The sequence below is a fragment of the Capricornis sumatraensis genome, chromosome 12 (assembly GCF_032405125.1).
Source record: "Capricornis sumatraensis isolate serow.1 chromosome 12, serow.2, whole genome shotgun sequence".
Taxonomy (NCBI): Eukaryota; Metazoa; Chordata; class Mammalia; order Artiodactyla; family Bovidae; genus Capricornis; species Capricornis sumatraensis.
The window spans coordinates 61,276,444-61,295,935 of record NC_091080.1 but is presented as its reverse complement, the minus strand read 5'-3'; positions in this window follow the sequence as shown (position 1 = coordinate 61,295,935).

The window sequence follows — 19,492 nt, the reverse complement described above, 5'->3', positions numbered from 1 at the left end:
TCCTGTAAGTCATGCCCTGTGGTGTGATGGGAAGAGAAGAAGCCTGTAGAGCTATACCTGAATTCTCCCAGGTTCTTTTGTTCCAACAGAGCAGTTCCAAATAGCAATCATCTTTTAGTGCTTCTTTCCGCCCCACTTCCCAATTCAAACATCTTTGTTTCTCCTTAAAGGAAATCAACCCGCCAACCTTAAGGAACACCCCCCGCCCCCCATCGCCTCCACCAACCCTGCCACAACAAACCATTAGGATCAACATATATAACAAAATATTTTCTAATAAACTAATTAAGCAAACAAAAGGGTGAAAAAAATATGCACTCCTACAGTACCCTATATACTTCCTTTATATTCACACTCATTATACCTGCATTTTGGTGTGTTTGAATTGATGCCTTTGAACTGTGATGTTGGAAAAGACTCCTGAGAGTCCCTTGGACTACAAGGAGATCAAACCAGTCAATCCTAAAGGAAATCAGCCCTGAATATTCGTTGGAAGGACCGATACTGAAGCTGAAGCTCCAATACTTTGGCCACCTGATGCCAAGAACTGACTCATTTGAAAAGACCCTGATGCTTGGAAAGACTGAAGGCAGGAGGAGAAGGGGACAACAGAGGATGAAATGGTTGGATGGCATCACCGGCTTGATGGACATGAATTTGAGCAAGCTCTGGGAGTTGATGACAGACAGGGAAGCCTGCTGTGCTGCAGTCCAGAGGGTCACAGAGAGTTGGACACGACTGAGCTACTGAACCGATACCTGCATGGTTTAGCTAGGTTAGGGACTGTATTTGTTATGTAAAATGAATAAAAATATAAACACTTGAAACTCAGAGGAAAATAGGATAACATTTACATGATGTTTTTGTTTCTCCCCCTGGGCTGGAATTCCAAATTAGTACTTTTTATTAACCATTTTTTACCAGCTAGGTAACATATTTACTTCTCTATATTTTTCAGAAAAGGAATTTTAACTTTAGTACAATTTTAGTCCAATAGGCAGTCTTCTATAATTCATGCAGTTTATCTAAAACCTAAATGTTGCTGGAAAAAAGGAGAGAATTAATGAATGACAACATACAACCACTGTTAGCAGTATCAGGAAAGCCAGCCTCCTCTTTACTCACCTGCCAAAGCCATTTTTCTTTCTCCAGGATTTTGCTTCAAAGGCTTAGCCCCAGGTAGCTGGTTACTTCTTGGTATTTCCAAATGTAGTTTCACAGATTTCCCTCTAGGGATCCAACTTTTTGCTACATTAAGGGACTATCTGACTCTATTTTAGTTTTCATTTTCCATGCCTGTGCTCACATTTCTCCGAATTTGAAGAAGGATTTGGTATTACAAATAAGTGAATGAATGAGTTAAGAGACCATAAACACGTGGGGAAAATGGCTGTGGAAAGGAATTAGCAGAAATAATTTATCTCAAGAATAAGTAAGGAAAATATGCTAAAACAGAAAACATAGATAAAAGACAGAAAGACATCAAAAGGATATCTAGGAGAGATGCTCTTTACCACTGGTGCTTCCCAGGTGGTGCTAGTGGTAAAGAACCCATCTGCCAATGCAGGAAATGTAAGAGAAGTGGATTCAATCCTTGGGTCAGGAAGATCCGGGTGTGGGCATATATTCTTACCTGGAGAATTCCATGGACAGAGGAGCCTGATGGGCTGAAGTATATTTTGGATGTTGATAGCAATTGCTGGATCTCTTAAATGCTCAGTTCAGTGCAGTTCAGTCACTCAGTCATGTCTGACTCTTTGTGACCCCATGGATTGCAGCACGCCAGGCCTCCCTGTTCATCACCAACTCCTGGAGTTTACTCAAACTCATGGCCATTGAGTCTGTGATGCCATCCAACCATCTCATTCTCTATCATCCCCTTCTCCTCCTGCCTTCAATCTTTCCCAGCATCAGGATCTTTTCCAATGAGTCAGTTCTTCACATCAGGTGGCCAAAGTATTGGAGTTTCAGCTTCAACATCAGTCCTCCTAATGATCATTCAGAACTGATTTCCATTAGGATGGACTGGTTGGATCTCCTTGCAGTCCAAAGGACTCTCATAGGTCTTCTCCAGCACCAAAGTTGAAAACCATCAATTCTTTGGCGCTCAGCTTTCTTTAAAGTCCAACTCTCACATCCACACATAACTACTGGAAAACTCTTAGCTTTGACTAGACAGAACTTTGTTGGCAAAGTAACATCTCTGCTTTTTAATATTCTGTCTAGGTTGGGCATAACTTTTCTTCCAAGGAGCAAGTGTCTCTTAAATTCATGGCTGCAGTCACCATCTGCAGTGATTTTGGAGCCCCCCCAAATAAAGTCTCTCACTGTTTCCACATCTATCTGCCATGAAGTGATGAGACCAGATGCCATGATCTTCGTTTTCTGAATGCTGAGTTTTAAGCCAGCTTTTTTATTCTCCTCTTTCACTTTCATCAAGAGGCTTTTTAGTTCTTCTTCACTTTCTGCCATAAGTGTGGTGTCATCTGCATATCTGAGGTTATTGATATTTCTCCCGGCAATCTTGATTCCAGCTTGTGCTTTATCTAGCCCAGCATTTCTCATGATGTACTCTGCATGTAAGTTAAATAAGCAGGGTGACAATATACAGCCTTGATGTACTCCTTTCCCTATTTGGAACCAGTCTGTTGTTCCATGTCCAGTTCTAACTGTTGCTTCCTGACCTGCATACAGATTTCTCAGGAGGCAGGTTGGGTGGTCTGGCATTCCCATCTCTTTAAGAATTTTCCACAGTTTATTGTGACCCATGCAGTCAAAGGCTTTGACATAGTCAATAAAGCAGAAATAGATGTTTTTCTGGAACTCTCTTGCTTTTTCCATGATCCAGCGGATGTTGGCAGTTTGATCTCTGGTTCCTCTGCCTTTTCTAAAACCAGCTTGAACATCAGGAAGTTCACGGTTCACGCATTGCTGAAGCCTGGCTTGGAGAATTTTGTGCATTACTTTACTAGCATGTGAGATGAGTGCAATTGTGTGGTAGTTTGAGCATTCTTTGGCATTGCCTTTCTTTGGGCTTGGAATGAAAACTGACCTTTTCCAGTCCTGTGGCCACTGCTGAGTTTTCCAAATTGCTGACATATTGAGTGCTGTACTTTCACAGCATCATCTTTCAGGATTTGAAAGAGCTCACTGGAATTCCATCACCTCCACTAGCTTTGTTCGTAGTGATGCTTTCTAAGGCCCACTTGACTTCACATTCCAGGATGTCTGAGTCTAGATTAGAGATCACACTATCATGATTATCTGGGTCGTGAAGATCTTTTTTGTACAGTTCTTCCGTGTATTCTTGCCATCTCTTCTTAGTATCTTCTGCTTCTGTTAGGTCCAGACCATTTCTGTCCTTTATCGAGCCCATCTTTGCATGAAATGATCCCTTGGTATCTCTGATTTTCTTAAAGAGATCTCTAGTCTTTCCCATTCTATTGTTTTCCTCTATTTCTTTGCATTGATCTCAGAAGAAGGCTTTCTTTTCTCTTCTTGCTATTCTCTGGAACTCTGCATTCAGATGCTTATATCTTTCCTTTTCTCCTTTGCTTTTCACCTCTCTTCTTTTCACAGCTGTTTGTAAGGCTTCCCCAGACAGCCATTTTGCTTTTTTGCATTTCTTTTCCATGGGGATGGTCTTGATCCCTTTCTCCTGTACAATGTCACGAACCTCAGTCCATAGTTCATCAGGCACTCTATCTATCGGATCTAGGCCCTTAAATCTATTTCTCACTTCCACTGTATAATCATAAGGGATTTGATTTAGGTCATACCTGAATGGTCTAGTGGTTTTCCCTACTTTATTCAATTTGAGTCTGAATTTGGCAATAAGGAGTTCAGCTATTTTAGGTCTTCTCCATTTCTACATGATTATGAGAATCCATTTGTTAATTTAAAAAGAAACCTTGTGCCTTTTTTTTTTTTTTTGAAATTGCATTGAATCTTAGATAAATTTGGGGAGAACTGATATTTTAACCTTGCATCAGTCATTCCATGGACATAGTATATTTCTCCACCTATTTAGGTCTTCATTTGTTTTTCAACAATGTTTTGTAGTTTCCAGTTTGGAGTCTTGTACATGTGTTTTAAGTTTATCCTCAGTATTCTACTTTTAAATATTACTCTAAATGGCATTTAAGTTGTTTTCATTTTGTAATTGTTTATTGGAGCATAAACATTGTGGTTTATACAAATATGATTAATTTTTAAAATTTCTCTTGATCTCTGTGACTGTGCTATATTCATTTGTAAGTTCTGATAGCTTATTCTGTAGATGCCTTAGAATTTACTACCTAAAAAATTATGTCATCTGTAAAAAATGAAAGTTTTACTTCTCTCTTTCCAATTGGAATGCCTTTTCTTTTTTTGTCTTATAGCAAAACTGGATAGGACCTCAAATATTATATGGAAATGGAGAGAGGAGACATCCTTGCTTTGTTGTCACTGTGTCACTTGTAATTCTTTTTTATTATCTTTTGATTCATACATATATATATTTCAATTTTCTATAATAAAAAACAAGGAATACACTGATCTCTGAATATGAGAACTAATGTTTATAGCTAATAATGTTAATGTTCAACATTCTAATGAATCAGATACAATATTAGCATTCTGTTTCTTGAGATGGAGCATATATATATGAATATATATATATGTGTGTGTATATATATATATATATATATATATATATATATATATATACACATAGAGAGAGATATCTGGAGAAGGAAATAGCAACCCACTCCAGTATTCTTGCCTGGAGAATCCCATGGACAGAGGAGCCTGGTGGGCTACAGTCCATGGGGTCGCAAAGAGTCAGATATGACTGAGCAACCAACACAGGCACATACACACACACACACACACAACTTTAAAATCTCGTGCGTGTTTGCTAAGTCTCTTCAGTCATGTCTGATTCTTTGTGACCCTATGGACTGTTGCCCTCCAGGCTCTTCTGGCTATGGAATTCTCCAGGCAAGAACACTGGAGTGGATTGCCATTTCCTTCTCCAGGGGATTTTCCTGACCCAGTTATCGAACCCATGGTCTCCTGCATTGGCAGGCACTTTCTTTACTGTTAGCACTACCTGGGAAGCCCAGATATTAGCATATGTCTTGTTTTGTGGGTTGTAACTATGAGATTAAAATGTATGTGTAGAGCAATGCTGAAGTAGCCTGGTTGGCTCTCTCAAGGATATATGTAGTTCACTCCACAATCAATTCAGCCATGGCTATTGCTACTGGTCATTAACAGACTGAAACTTGTAGGATGTCTGGCTCTGTTGGTGGCATTTGGTGCCTCAATGTAGATAGTTATAGGCCAATATCTTTTATTGCAACTATTATTCCACTGGATTTTTAAATTTGGGAACCAGAATGCACAGCTAAAGAATGTTTCTCAATATTTAAACATATAGAATTTTCAGTGTGGTAAATGCATTGATTTTACAGCTGTATCCCTTAACAATACCATCCTGAAAGAGGGCGATTCTTGGCACATTTTTGCCTAGGAATCCTCTATGAATGTAAAAGTGTTCTTAGTAATGACAGACAACCTCATTGCAGACTGCCTTGTATACAGCTTCCTTTGGTTTACACAAAGTGGATATTAAAATTGGATTTTGATGTCTAAATTCTTTCTGTTGTTAGAACACCTGGTTCTCAAAATTGCTTTTGATGCATGGGCTCTTGCCTAAGTTTTCTCAAATTAATGTGGTTGTGTATGTGTATTTGTTTTTGTTTCTCCTTCTACTTCTTGGTGTTTATGGCCCTTCCAGATGCTCTAAGTCCTAGGGTGAAAGATGTTCTAAGACCTAGGGTGAAAGATGTAAGACATAATCTCATACAATGTTAAATTTCCCAGTAAGCCAAAGCAAGTCAGTGAAGGAAAAGGGTTAACATATATTATCTACTTGTTTAATAATTTCTGTCTTCATTAGGCTAGTTATTCTTTTCACTAATCTCATCCTAATTTCATTAAATACTGGGTATTTACTTACAGAGCTGCCTTGTACTTTACATGAAAAAATTTTAAATGGATCTATTTTTTCTTGGAATGATTTGTCTGCTCTAAATTGATTGCAGCCCAGTGTTTTGAGCACTATCTGTGGAGTCAGGAAGTCTGGGCCTTTGTCATCTATCTTACTAGCTGAGTTTATAAGCGTACTGATTTTGTACTCTTCAACCCATTTGACATCATTCGTGGGATATGCCCACGCATATCCTGCTTCTAAATGGTTGTGTGACCCTGTATAAAACACTTATTCTTTCTGGGATTCAGGTTTCTCATTTGTTAGATTAGGAGATGGGTCTAGATGGTCCCTGAGATCCTTTGTAGTTCTAATATCTCAGGATTAAAGATTTATTAAAGTTCTTCATTGGAAATTTCAGTCTTCAAATGGATTTTTGCAACAGAAGATTATATATAGTTATTTGGTTTCTATGTCAAATTTGCACTGCATGGGCATATCCCACGAATGATGTCAAATGGGTTATTTTAAAGAGTACAAAATCTGTACGTTTATAAACTCAGCTAGTGTGATAGATGACAAATTATCCGTGTGTCATATCAGTAAAGGAGAAAGACATTCATACAGTTATATTAAATCACTGCCATTGTATTTACTGTCTACCTACAGTAAAACAAAAGCTATTTTGTCACATTACTGATTCCTAAGTGGGAATGTTTTGCTGTGTGCTTTCTGAAGCTATACAACAGAAACTTATTTTTCTGGTTTCTGACAAATCTTTCAATCATCTTCTATTAGTTTAAGAAATCATTCCCTTAGAGCCAATAAGTTTCACATCCACTAGAAACCCTAAGCGGTATTTTAGGACCCCTTTGGAGCAAGTTTTATACAAGCTGAGTTTCCTGAGTTGTCACTGGCACTGCTAGTTGAGCAAATAGAACGATCTGTAATAGAGAAAAAATTGTTTATAGCTTCCCAGCTTCTTGCCTCTTGTATCAGAAACTTTCTAGTTAAATGTTTCCACAGATCTCTGGGGAGTTAGAATTGCTGGGTACAGGATGCCACAACTGAGGATAGTTGAAGCTTCACCTTCTTTGGTTGATTGGCATTTATTTTCAGCCTGTTCATGTGATTGCCTGACACCCTTTCTATGTGACTCCCTCTCTATATTCTGTATTATTAAAATTTGGAGCACTGTAGTAGATTGGATTCACTGTCTTCTTTATTATTGTCTGACAATAACTATTCAACTCTACAAAGTTCCAGTTACTATATTATGCACTGCACAATATCCAACACCATTAAACTTACAACAATGAAAATATTGTCCTTTGAGCAACATGGGTGCTAAAAAATCAGCAAGGTTAAGTTGTTTGCCCAAGACCACACAGTAGGAGGAGAAACTAGAGGATGATCTCAGCTCTGTGACTATAAAGCTTTGTTCTTTCACTGGGTCTTAGGTGCGGTGTGCAAAGCAGCTTGTTTGTATGTTCACTCTGATTGTGGAAGTTGTTCACACTGCTTATTCTGTTAGATAGGTTATAGATTAAGCAGTGAGACCACCGCTTCGTCCATCAAATCCCCCTTTTCTAATCATTTGCCTCTGTTTTCCCCCACTGATATCGTATTCTGCTCTAGTTATTTGCATTATGGTTTTAATTCCTTCTATTTGGCCCAGTTCCTGCAAATAAGGCCATAGCCATTCACGATAATGGCACAGACACAGTACTAGGCTTTTAAATAAACTTATCCTTATTTCCAGATATGGCTTCTGTTATTAAAAATTTTAGCCTCTTGGTTATAGTTACAGAATCATAAAATAAGAAAAAAATTTCGAGATTATGGGAAAGTGAAAGTGAAGTTGCTCAGTCATGTCCAACTCTTTGTGACCCCATGGACTATAGCCTACCAGGCTCCTCTGTTCATGGGATTTTCCAGGCAAGAGTACTGCAGTGGGTTGCCATTTAACCCTTCACTTAAGAAGAGGAAATGAATCCCCTAAAAGGTTGAATATTGCTCAATGTATTTTTGCTCATGGGGAAGTTTTTTAGCTGCATAAAATATTGAAAGAAAAAAGAGCACTCCTATTACATGGTTGAAGTGAAAGTGAAAGACACTCAATCATGTCTGACTCATTGTGACCCCATGAAACATTGTGACCCCATGGACTATAAAGTCCTTGAAATTCTCCAGGCCAGAATACTGGAGTGGGTAGCCTTTCCTTCTCTAGGGGATCTTCCCAACCCAAGGATAGAACCCAGGTCTCCTCCATTGCAGGGGGATTCTTTACCAGCTGAGTCTCAAGGGAAGCCCATTACTATGGTTAGGTCTGTGTCTGTTAGTCGCTCAGTCGTGCCTGAATCTTTGTGACCCCATGGACTGCAGCCGACCAGGATCCTCTGTCTATGGGATTTTCCAGGCAAAGATACTGGAGTGATTTGTGATTTCCTTCTCCAGGGGATTTTCCCGACCCAGGGATCAAACCTGTGTCTCCTGCACTGCAGGCAGTTTCTTTATGGACTGAACTAATAGGGAGACCCCATGGTTAGGTCTGAACCCTGGTGGTTCAGACAGTAAAGCATTGCCTACAATGTGGGAGACCCGGGTTCAATCCCTGGGTTGAGAAGATCTCCTAGAGAAGGAAATGGCAACCCACTCCAGTATTCTTGCCTGGAAAATCCCATGGATGGAGGAACCTGGAAGGCTACAGTCCATGGGGTCGTAAAGAATCGGACACGACTAAGCAACTTCACTTTCTTTCTTTCTATGGTTGGGTTTACATAATGATATAATCCAATTAATTTTGTCCTTAAGTCTTTCAGCTTCTTGGATATCCTGTATATTGCTATTGGTATTGCTAAGTTGCTTCAATCATGTCCGACTCTGTGCGACCCCATAGATGGCAGCCCACCAGGCTCCCCCATCCCTGGGATTCTCCAGGCAAGAATACTAGAGTGGGTTGCCATTTCCTTCTCCAATGCATGAAAGTGAAAAGTGAAAGTGAAGTTGCTCAGTCATTTCCGACTCTTAGCGACCCCATGGTCTGCAGCCTACCAGGCTCCTCCATCCATGGGATTTTCCAGGCAAGAGTACTGGAGTGGGGTGCCATTGCCTTCTCCGACCCTGTATATAACAGTATATAAAATGGTTTTTAAATGAATTTTCCCTACATCATCCCTTGATGACCTGTTTTTTGATTTCTAAAAATGCTCCTATGCTTGGCTACTTCATATTTAGGTAAAAATAAATTTGCTTATACAATAAGGGCATCTTTGTTTAAGATGGAATCTGTTTCACTTTACCAAGGTTAGTGGGCTGCATAGCGCTTCATTTGGGGAGTTTCTACACAAAAATAAAGATAAATGCTATTAGTTGATAAAAATACTAATTAAAAAAACCCAACTATCCCCTGTGAAGAAATAACTGGGTGATGTAAACATGCAGTTTGTAAGGAATTAAAAATGAACTCCAGGGGTAGAAGACACACATAACCTTTTATTGAAGACTCTTGGATTCTGTTCCTTGATTTATTCAGGTTGTCATTCTTCCCTTTGAGCAGATGTTCTGCCATATACACACTTCTATGGAACTAAAAGAAAGCTGTCTTGCAAACACTTGTGTAAATAATTACCACAGTGTGCCATGCATCCACTAGGATGAAAGAGAGCTAGGAGAGAGTTAGCTATTTATCTACTTGCCGCCTGAAGCAACTTTGTTTCCATCAGTCTAGTTCAGTCACTCAGTTGTGTCCGACTCTTTGTGACCCCATGAACTGCAGCACGCCAGGCCCCCTTGTCCATCACCAACTCCCAGAGTTTACTTAAACTCATGTCCATTGAGTCAGTGATGCCATCCAGCCATCTCATCCTCTGTCATCCCCTTCTCCTCCTGTCCCCAATCCCTCCCAGCATCAGGGTCTTTTCCAATGAGTCAACTCTTCGCATGAGGTGGCCAAAGTATTGGAGTCTGAGCTCCAGCATCAGTCCTTCCAATGAACACCCAGGAATGATCTCCCTTAGGATGGACTGGTTGGATCTCCTTGCAGTCCAAGGGACTCTCAAGAGTCTTCTCCAACACCACAGTTCAAAAGCATCAATTCTTCAGCACTCAGCTTTCTTCACAGTCCAACTGTCACATCCATACATGACTACTGCAAAAATCATAGACTTGACTAGACGGACCTTTGTTGGCAAAGTAACCTCTCTGCTTTTTAATATGCTGTCTAGTTTGATTATAACTTTCCTTCCAAGGCATAAGCGTCTTTTAATTTCATGGCTGCAGTCATAATCTGCAGTGATTTTGGAGCCCCCCAAAATAAAGTCAACCAATGTTTTCACTGTTTCCCCATCTATTTGCCATGAAGTGATGGGACCAGACGCCATGATCTTCATTTTCTGAATGTTGAGCTTTAAGCCAACCTTTTCGCTCTCCTCTTTCACTTTCATCAAGAGGCTTTTTAGCTCCTCTTCACTTTCTGCCATAATGGTGGTGTCATCTGCATATCTGAGGTTATTGATGTTTCTCCCAGCAATCTTGATTCCGGCTTGTGCTTCTTCCAGCCCAGCATTTCTCATGATGTTCGTTTCCATAGTTCACCATTATAAAGCCTGAACATTCACAAAGTCCTTCATCCACTCTGGTGTACTCACCTAGTTAGACACTATGAGTCAGCAACTCAAATGGGGCTGTCATACACACAGGGAAATCCTACTATACATCTTCTGAATATTTTATTTTTTTATTTTTTAAAAGTTTCAAACTCTCTTTAGAACTTCCCTCATAACCCCTTTCTCCTTCACTCATAGCTGATGACCTTGTCTTATATAACTAATCAAACAGAAGCTCTCCAAACTATCAATCTACACACTTTCCTGGTGGCTCAGACAGTAATGAGTCTGCCTGTAATACAGGAGTTCCAGGTTCAATCCCCAGGTTGGGAAGATCCCCTGAAGAAGGGATTGGCGACCCACTCTAGTATTCTTGCCTGGAGAATTCCATGGATAGAGGAGCCTGGCAGGCTACAGTCCATGGACTTGCAAGGAGTTGGATATGACTGAGTGACTTTCACTCACACACTTCTGTAGCCAACTCTCTGGCTTGTTATTGTAGATGGAATGTCCCTGAGCATATCAAAGGTCAAAACCCTCAATTCATTGTGGTCTGAATCATAATTTTTCTTAATTTAAAAAAATAATTATTTATTTATTTTTAATTGATTGATGGTTTACAATATTGGTTTGATTTCTGTCATACATCAACATGAAATAACCACAGGTGTACATATGTCCCCTCCCTCTTGAATCTCCCTCCCATCTCCCACCCATTCCCACCCCTCTAGGTTATTACAGAGCCCCAGTTTGAGTTCCCTGAGTCAAACAGAAAATTCCCAGTGGCTATTTACATATGTTAGTGTATATGCATCCATGCTACTCTCTCCATTCACCTCATCCTCTCCCTCTTCTCCCCCACCCTTGGACAAGGGTGTACATGTACAATGTACATGTAAGTTTGTTCTCTATGTATGCGTCTCCATTGCTGCTCTACAAATAGATTCGTCAGTACCATCCTTCTAGATTCCACGCTGCTGCTAAGTCACTTCAGTTGTGTCCGACTCTGTGCGACCCCAGAGACAGCAGCCTACCAGGCTCCTCCGTCCCTGGGATTCTCCAGGCAAGAACACTGGAGTGGGTTGCCATTTCCTTCTCCAATGCATGAAAGTGAAAAGTGATTCCATATATACATGCATTAATATAAAATATTTGTTTTTCTCTTTCTGACTTACTTCACTCTGTATAATAGACTCTAGGGTCATCTACCTCAGTAGAACTGACTCAAATGCATTCTTTTTTATGATTGAGTAGTATTTTTCTAAAAAATATTTTGGCTCTGCCAGTTTTCCCTCTCTGTCTCTTGCATCTTCTGTACCTCTCAACTGGATGATTTCCATCAAATATTCAGTGAAATTTCCCTTCCATCTTAAATATCCCATCTCAAAAAAGAAGAAAAACTCATTTCTCTGTGGCTATAGTTCCATTTCTCTGTTCACCTTTGGAACAAAATTTCTTCTAAATAGTTTATTTTTTCCACATGATATTTATATTCTCCCTTCAACCAACTCTTATTTGGCTTTTTACCCCTCAACTAAGTTAAGGTGGCTCCTGTCCAAATTTTGAAATGAGCTCTGGGTTGCCAATACAATGGTTATATCTCTGTTTTTATCTTTGTTGACCTCTCAACAGCATTCAACATTGGGATGCTCCTGGGACCCTTCTCCTCTCTACTTTTTCTCCCATTGTAATTTCATGTGGTCCCACTTAAGAAACAAAACAAAACAATGTACATGCTAATGACTCCTAAGTCTATGTCTTGAGTGTTGCTATTTTCCCATAATTCTAGATTCAGGTATCCAATACCTAGTACCTACTGGAACTCTCCACATAGATGTCTAATTGATACTTTGAATTTAATATGACCAAATAGAATTTTTAATTCTGGTATAACTTAACTCCACTAATTTTCTTTTTTTTTCAGTCTTTCTCATGCTGATAAATGTTATCACTGTCCCTTCAGTTGCTCAAGTAAAGAAACTGGGAGTTATCTCTAAGTTTATACTTGATCCCACTTGCTGCATCCATTTTGCTAGTGAGCTTTGTTGATCATATCTCAGGTATACTGACCTCATTCATTTGTTTTCATTTCTACTTTTGCCCTCCTAGTCTAACCTACCACGACTATCGTTTGACCTAGTGTATGAGTCTTCTCTGAGTCTCTGTGTTTCTACTTTTGTCTCCTGGGCTGGTAAACTGTCTTTTTGTTCTCTGAACTCTTGTTCAGCTCCGTGCCTCAGAGAACTAAATTTCCCAGCCTCCCTTGACCTCTGGTTTCTGAATAGATTGGGTCAATAGAAGCAATTGGTGGAAGACTGCTTTTTGTGATGTATCTCTCTCACATTTTCGCTGTGACTCCAGGTGCTGTCAGATAGTTCCACCACCTTCACTGGAAAGTCTTTCCATGCTAAGATCAGCTGGGTGGCTGCAGCACCTGAACCCTGTTCATACTACCTTTGTCCTTGCTTTCCTCAGTCCCAGAGGTGGCAGTGGCTACAGTGAGTCTCACATTGCTTCATCATACCCTGTTCAAACTCTTAGGTCTTCTGTCAGTTATGTACCCAATTCCTAGAACGAAATATCCTTTGTTTAAAAGACCCTAAAGTGATTTTTAAAGCATTTCTTTATTTAGCACTAATTAATATACTCCTACACAGTATAATATCCACATAGCAGCCAGAGAAATAGTTTTAAAAATGTAACTTAGAATCTGTCAAAAACATTTAAATCTTTTCAAAAACGTCTTATCACAATGATAATGACATGTAAACTTCTCGTATTGGATGCAAAGTATACCACGATCTGGTTCCAGTTTGTGACTCATCTCATTTATACCATTTTATGTTTCACTCATTAGGTTCCAGTCATGCTGGTCTTTGTTCTGCTCTTTGAATAAACCAAGTTGTTCTAGCTTCAGCAGTTTTGCACACAATCATCCCTTTACCTAGAACACTCTTCTCTCTGACCCTCAGGCTGTAGCTCTTCATCATCCAGATCTCAGCGTTAACATCAGCTCTTCAGTCAAAACTTTTATGAGTCCCACTTTAAAGTGATTCCTCTTTGCTCTCTTACATTAATCTATGTTAATTAATTAATCTATGTTAATTCTTTGCATATCATTTGTTAATATGCAATCACTTTTATTTCCTCTCTGTCAATTTTCTGATTTATTCAGGCATTCATTTTGTCTCTGTCTTCTAGGTAGAGATCCTAATCTGTCTTGTTCCAGTTTTTAGAACAATGTTTGGTATATACAAGGGCTTTCTTGATAGCTCATTTGTTGAATCTGCCTGGAATGCAGGAGACCCCAATTCAATTCCTGGGTCAGGAAGATCCCCTGGAGAAGGGATAGGCCACCTACTCCAGTATTCTTGGGTTTCCCTTGTGGTTCAGCTGGTAAAGAAACCACTTGCAATGTGGGAAACCTGGGTTTGATCCCTGGATTGGGAAGATCCCCTAGAGAGGGAAAAGGCTACCCACTCCAGTATTCTGGCTGGAGAATTCCATGGACTATATAGTCCATGGGGTCGTAAAGAGTGGAACATGACTGAGCGACTTTCACTTTTCACTTGGTACATATAAACCACCAATAAGTATTTGAATGGATATATGAATGAATGAAAATCAGACTTCTGTTTAAGCAATGTTTGCATGGATAAGCACTAGAATCCCCAAATTAAGTAACTAAATATTCATTTAGTGTTTAGAAGATAAATTGAAGAATGTTGCTAAGGTGCTAAGTACTATGTACAAAAGAAGACTGTAGCCTAATATAAAAGAAGGTAAAATACTACAGTCAAGTTCACTACTCTGTGTCTACAGGTGGAGTCACGAATATACTCTCATGCTCTTTATAGCTGAGTGGAAAGAGGTCAAAAAGAGTGACTGCAGGCTTCATCTGCTAGGGCCTTCAACTTCTGGTAATGGCTGATAAGGCAATTCAGGATAACTCTAAATTGAAAATAGCTTTAAACGGTGAAAAAATAAGCTGAAAGTACTTGCTTGAAAGCATTGGTGTGCTAATAAGACAGTAAAAAAACTGTAGAGTCAAAATCTAAGGAAAAAGGGAGGTCCAGAAGGTAATGGCACCCCACTCCAGTACTCTTGCTTGGCAAATCCCTCCTTGGTGGAGGAGCCTGGTGGGCTGCAGTCCAGGGGTTGCTAAGAGTTGGACACGACTGAGCGACTTCACTTTCACTTTTCACTTTCATGCACTGGAGAGGGACATGGCAACCCATGGCAACCCAAGAACAACTCCAGTGTTCTTGCCTGGAGAATCCCGGGGACGGGAGAGCCTGGTGGGCGGCCCTCTATGGGGTTGCACAGAGTCGGACATGACTGAAGCAACTTAGCAGCAGCAGCAGCAGCAGCAGAGTAGAAAGCCCGGCATCTGGGTCAGTTTTTCCAGTTTTTCTTTAAGTACCTAATGATTTTGAAAGAGGTAGCAGAGAGACTGAAAAACACAGGAGGGCTTTTGACAGCTACATGGGACCAAGGGGAGAAACTGGAAAGGTGAACAAGTAATAGACTGAAAATATATTTACATTCAGACTGTGTAAATCACTCCCACAAATCAATAAACTAAAGACAGACAATGAAATAGAAGCTGTAAGATTTGACCAGGCACTTTCAAAAGAGGATGTACAAATAGCCAACAACATGGAAAGTGTTCAACTCTTTTAGCAGTAAGTCAAATGTAAAGTGAAACCATAATGAATACCATTATACAACCATCAGAAAAGATATAATCAAGTGTTGGTGAGGATGTGGAGCAGCCAGAACTCCCATATAACTGATGAGGCTGTAAATTAACAACAAATATTAAGACAGAGTTTGATATCTTCCAAAGCTGAAATCATGCCACTCCCATAGCCATGTATGAGCTTGTGTATTGAGACATTTACAAGGATATTTATTCATGCCAATATATTTGTTACTTCAAATGTTTCTTCTCCTCCTTTCTCTTTCTAGTATTCCAATTATGTATATATTATGCTTTTTGATATTGCCCCACTTTTCCTGCATACTCTATTCTTTTTTTTTCCCCCCACTGGTCATATCCAGTGCGTGATGAGCCCACTGAAACAATCTTTCATTTTTGTTACAGTGTTTTTGACTTGTACAATTTAAAAAGTTCTTTTAGTTTCCATACCTTTACTCACTTTACCTGTTTCTCCATACATGCCACCTAGTTTTTTTTCTAACATAAAAAGGATAGAGACCTTAACATACAGCTATTTTAAATTCCTTATCTGATAAATTTACATGTATGTCACACCTGTCTGGACTGCTTTGTCTCTTCAGATTGTTATTTATCCTTCCTTTTCATATGTGCTGGAGTTTTTTTGTAGAAAGCAAGATAATTACCAGGTAATAGGAGCTAAGGCAAATGGACCTTTATGTGAAAACTTATGTCAGTCTGGCTAGGAATTGGGCTGTTTTAACATTTGCTGTAGCTATAGGTGCTGTGCAGGCATGCTCAGTCACTCAGTTGTGTCTAAATCTTTGTGACCTACCAGACTCCTCTGTCCATGGGATTCTCCAGGCAAGAATACTGAAGTGAGTTGTCATTTCCTTCTCCAGCTACAGGTTCTAGAGGCTTTGAATTCCTCCAATATCCTTATTCTTATCTCCCTTCTTCACTTTCCTAATTATTTCTTCTTAGAAAGAGACTGTGTCATGCAGCTTTTTCAAGTATAATCCACTGTTATTATACTAGAGCCCTGTTGGTGTGGTGGTGGGATGTGGCAAAGGGGAAGTGTGATTTCAGATTTTCAGTGGGCTATAGAGTCAGTACAGTAGGCAAACTTCTAGGATGGGTCTTCAACATTTTACACCTCCTAATTCCTGGAACCTGTGAATGTGATGAGCTGCATTTCCTTGACTGTGTAATGTTACATGGTATATTAGTTTGCTAGGACTGCCACAACAAAGCACCACAAATTAGATGGCTTAAAACAACAATGTACTGCCTCACAGTTCTAGAAGCTAGACATCTGAAAATAAGGAGTTGTCAGGACCATGCTCCCTCTGAGACTCTGGGTAGAATCCTTCCTTGCCTCTTCCTAGCTTCTGATGGGGGTGGATAATCCTTGCTGTTCTCTTCCAGTTGCTTTGGTCAATCTCTACCTTTGCCTTTACATGACATGTTCCTTGTGTGCCTTCATATGATTTTCCTTCTCTGCCAGGCTCTATGTCAAAATTTTCCCTTTTTATAAGGATTCTGGTTATATTCGATGAGGGGACTTCCCATGTGTCTTAGTGTTAAAGAACATGCCTGCCAATGCAGGATATGCAGGTTTGATCACTGGGTTGAGAAGATCCCTTGGAGAGGGAAATGGCAACCCACTCTAGTGTTCTTATCTGAAAGAAATCCCATGGACAGCGGAGCCTGGGGAGCTACAGTCCATGGAGTCACAAAGAATTAGACATGACTGAGTGACCGAGCACACACATATATTGGATGAGGGTCTAACTTAATGACCTCATTTCAACTTGATTACCTCCTTAAAGACCCTGTTTCTAAATGAGGTCACATTGTGGGGTACTATGGGACAGGACTTGAACATACATTTTTGGGAAGACATGAAGCCATAATATAAGATATGGTTGACCTTAGAACATGGAAGATTACCTAGGTGGATCTAATTTAATTGCATAAGCCTTTAAAAGCAGAGAATTTTCTCTGCTGGGTGGCAGAAGAAGTGAGAGAGATTTGAAGCAGAAGTGGAATTTGATGTGTCATTGCTGGTTTGAAGATGGAGAGAGCCAAGAATCAAGGAATATGAGCACCTTCTTGGATCTGTGGGTGGACTCTGGTTGGTCGTCACCAAGGAAAGGGACTTCAGGCATAGAGCTGGGAGGAGATGAGAGTTCTACCAATAACACGAAAGTGGATTCCTCTCCTGTGCCTTTAGATTAGTTAGTCAACAACTTGATTTTGGCCCCATGAGAATTTAGCTGAGTCCACTTGAACTTATCATCTACAGAACAATGAAATAAATGGATACTGTTTTAAGTACTAAGTTTATGGTAATTTTATATAGCAGTAAAAAACTAACACAATGAGGTACAGAGTGCTACGAACTGGTCTCCAGAGTTTATGCTAAGAGAGCCACACTGGGATCCAGAATCATTATTATTTTTTATAAAAGACTTTTTATTTTATATCGAAGTATAGCTGATCGCAAAGAGTCGGACACGACTGAGCAACTGAACCGAACTGAACATAACTGATAGCTGATTAACCATATTGTGATGGACAATGGACAGCAAAGGAACTCAGCCATACATATACATGTATCCCTTCTCCCACAAATTCCCCCTCCCATCCAGGCTGCCACATAACATCAAGCAGGGTTTCCTGGGCTATACAGTAGGTCCTTTTGGTTATCAATTTAAAATATAGCAGTGTAGACATGTCGATTCCAAACTCCCTAACTATCCCTCCCCGCTGGCAAACGTTCTTAAATGACAGTTTCCTCTTCCCTACAAGAGCTACTGACAAACGGGATCTGGGGGAAAGACTATGACTAACATTGGAAGCAGTGTTTGGAAGTTGTTGGGAGCTAAGGGACAATTCTGAAATTTGCTGTGCTGTTAAAGGGCAGCTGCGTGACCAATGAGTCCTGCTAAAGGCTGCTGGCAGTGCCAGCATAAATATATTGACAGCAGCCATCCCTGGAAGCAGTGGAGACCATTTTGATTGGAAACGTCTAGTCTTTTGTATAAGTAGTTACTTCTAGTCTTTTATATTAGAAATGTGAAAGTACCGCTGATTAGTTAAGCATAGCCCCAGAAAAGCAAGCTGGAATTAAATTTAAGAGTTAGTGGGATACTAGGTATACACCCTCAGGAAACCATAGTTAAAAAAGACACATGTACCACAGTGTTCTTTTCAGCACTATTTACAATTGCTGGGAGAAGGAAGCAACCTAGATGTCCATTGACAGATGCATGGATAAATAAACTGTGCTACATATACACAATGAAATATTACTCAGCTATTAAAAAGACTGCATTTGAACCAGTTCTAATGAGGTGGATGAACCTAGAGCCTATCATATAGAGTGAAGTAAGTTAGAAAGAGAAAGACAAATACCCTATATTAATGCTGGAGAAAGAAATGGCAGCCCACTCCAGTATTCTTGCCTGGAAAATTCCATGAACAGCAGAGCCTGGTAGGCTACCATCCATGGGGTCGCAAAGAGACGGACACGACTGAGCAACTTCACTTTCACTTTCATATGGAATCTAGAAATAATGATGATCCTATTTGCAGAGCAACAAAGGAGATGCAGATGTAAAGAACAGACTTATGGTCACAGTATGGGAGGGAGAGGGTTGGGATGACCTGAAAAAGTAGCATTGAAACATACATTACTATACATAAAGTGGATGGCTGGTAGGAATTTTGCTGTATGATGCAGGGATCTCAAAGGTGGTGCTTTCTGATGGCCTAGAGGGATGGGATGAGGAGGGAGGTGGAAGGGCAGCTTAGGAAGGCGGGGGGCATATATATACATATGGCTGACTCATGTTGATGTACGGCAGAAGCCATCACAATATTGTAGAACAATTATCCTCCAATTAAAAATAAAAAAGAGTCAGTGGGGGGACTTGAGGAATAACTAGGAACCAGAGAGGTCCTATCACATGAACAGGGCACACACGCTGGGCTCACCCAAAAACTGGTGGCTTGAGGAACATATATCTTCAAAGGCACACTTGGGACAAACTGGACAACATCCGCAAGGGGACCATATTAGGGGTGGGGATAATGTTTCTATACATGGTGGAGTTTGCTGATTAACTAGAGGGTTGGCTTGAGCAAGCAGCATGGACATCTTCAATCCTCATTTTTATGCAGGAGTTTAGGCATGTGGGAGCTGACCAGATATGGTTAGTG